This window comes from Anopheles moucheti, chromosome 2 (genome assembly GCF_943734755.1).
Source record: "Anopheles moucheti chromosome 2, idAnoMoucSN_F20_07, whole genome shotgun sequence".
Classification (NCBI taxonomy): domain Eukaryota; kingdom Metazoa; phylum Arthropoda; class Insecta; order Diptera; family Culicidae; genus Anopheles; species Anopheles moucheti.
The window spans coordinates 60570352-60572911 of record NC_069140.1 but is presented as its reverse complement, the minus strand read 5'-3'; positions in this window follow the sequence as shown (position 1 = coordinate 60572911).

The following is a 2560-nucleotide window of genomic DNA, read 5'->3' as shown; positions in this document are numbered from 1 at the left end:
ACCTTAGAAACGGGCGGGATCTGGAGGTCCATCTATGAATCCATATCGTTAATTTGTTCAGTATATTTGGGGCGTTAATGGTTCCTTTTAAAATTCCTGCGACAAAAAGCGCTTGCGCATTTTTTCTACGGTTCTCTAACGGTTCAATGCCTAGCAATAAGCAACGGGAACTGTATGGTGGAAGTGGGCTGTTCCAGTGCAGTTTACGAATAGCGTAACGAGTCAATTTTCTTTGTATGCTTTCAATTCTATGTTTCCACTGATCCGTGTAGGGACACGTCACTACTGAACCATATTCTAGAATCGATCTCACTAACGCGCAGTACAGAGCTTTTATGCATGTTGGGTCATCGAAGTCTCTGGTGATTTTAAATATCATGCCTAATGTTCTATTTGCTCGGGAAATAATACTGTCATGGTGCCGGGCAAAATTAAGCTTCGAGTCGAGTATAACTCCTAAATCTCGAACTTCGTCCTTTCTCTGAATGGTGTCGTCATTAAGCGTGTAATTAAATTTCACAGATACGCGAGCGCGAAAGAACGATACAACAAAACACTTCTGGACGCATAAGGTTAACTTATTACAATTATACCATTTACTGAACACGTTGATGACATTCTGTAGGTCCGACGAATCACAATGGTCACGGATAGTAGTAAAAATTTTTACGTCGTCTGCATACATCAAAAACTTATGGTCTGGTAACACATATGACACATCATTAACGTACAGAATAAATAACAGTGGCCCGAGATTGCTGCCTTGTGGAACGCCTGAAGTGCTGCTAAATGGTTTCGATGTCGCGTTGCCAATTTTCCATAACTCTATAAACACGATCGGTTAGATATGATCGAAACCAATTTACTGCATTTACACTTAATCCTAGCTTGAGTAGCTTCTCTAACAGTATATCATGGGATACAGTGTCGAAAGCAGCTTTAATATCAGTGTATATGCAGTCTACTTGATGTCCCATATCCATGCTGCTCATACAAACCGAAACAAATTCTACCAAATTTGTGGCAGTAGAGCGTTGTGGCATGAATCCGTGCTGCGCGGTAGATATGTAGGCTGTAGAAGCTCTCATTAGTTGTCCATGCAGTATTAACTCCAAAACTTTCACCAGGGAACAAAGTGACGTTATCCCTCTGTAGCTTGAAGCAAGGTGAGGGTCTCCTTTTTTAAAAATCGGTGTCATCCATGAGACCTTCCATATTTCAGGCACAGCTCCTGATGCTAGCGATAATTGAAATAATCGAACTAGACAGGGCGCTAGAGAACTGGCACACCGTTTGAGGACAACATTCCGTCTGGACCGGGGTTAAAATTCATTTTGAGCTTTTGAAGTGCGAGCTTCACGGTATCACAGTTGATTAAGAAGTCAGAGAGATTGAGGGCGTTCATCGGGGTGTTTGCTGTTGCCATTTCTATGCTTTCTTGATCAATCACTCGAGGGCTGAATATATCTCGGAAGCGGGTTGCAAATAGTTCGCAAGTCTCGGTATCATTTTTAGTTATTTGGCCGTTGTGTGATGTAAGCGTAATTTTCTTTTTATGTGAGCGTTTCGAGCTAGCATACTTCCAGAAATATTTCGGATTCCGCCGAAGACTGCGTTGTACACGGTGGAGATAGTCTCTGTGCCGCACTCTATTGTAAGCACGATATTCCCGAGAAATCGTTTGATATGTTAGGCGGTTCATTACGTTGTTTCTCCGTTGAAGACGTCTCAGCGCTGCTTGCTTATTTTTTTCATTCGATCAAGTGTTCGATTAGACCATGGAGGTTTGATGCGTTTACGGACACGAGGCACAGCGGTAAGAAAAATCTCGGACATTTTCTGGTTGAAGTGTCCAACAGCGTCATCAATGGATATTTCGTCAGTGAATAGAACTTCCCAGTTAGTTCTGCATAATATGGCGTCTAGTCGATCGTAGTCAGCATGGTTAAAATCAAATTTGAAATGTTCATTTGGTTGCCTAATTGTCTGGTCGGTAAAAGCTGTTACGGTGGACAATGCGTGTAAATGGATAACTAAAGGAGGGTGGTAACGGTCAGGTGGCAGCATATTTTCCGTGGGTTCCGGTTTAGTCATTCGCACTTGATTTGCAGCGTTTTCATTGACTAAGACGAGATCCAATATTCTTCCCGTGTCATTTCTGAACAAATTCATTTGTTTTAACATGTATAGTTCAATCATATCAACAAATGCCTTGCTTCCCACCGTGCTTAGGGGGCCATTAATGTTCCATTCCAGGTGTGTTTGGTTAAAATCACCAAGCAGAATCAGTTGATCATTTGTTTTCATAATATCGCTGATTACGTCAATACATATTGAAATATTTCGCATAGTCACATAATCAGAACTCAGGTATGGAGGAATGTATATGCAGCCAATAAAAAGAGTGCTAGCATCCAGTTGAACTCTCACCCATACGATTTCGAGTGATCCTACAGGTACTCTGCACTCACGTGTAACAAATGCAGAACGGATAGCGATCAATACACCTCCACCACGGGAGCGAGTGCTGTTACTGCTGCTACGATCCAAACGGTACACA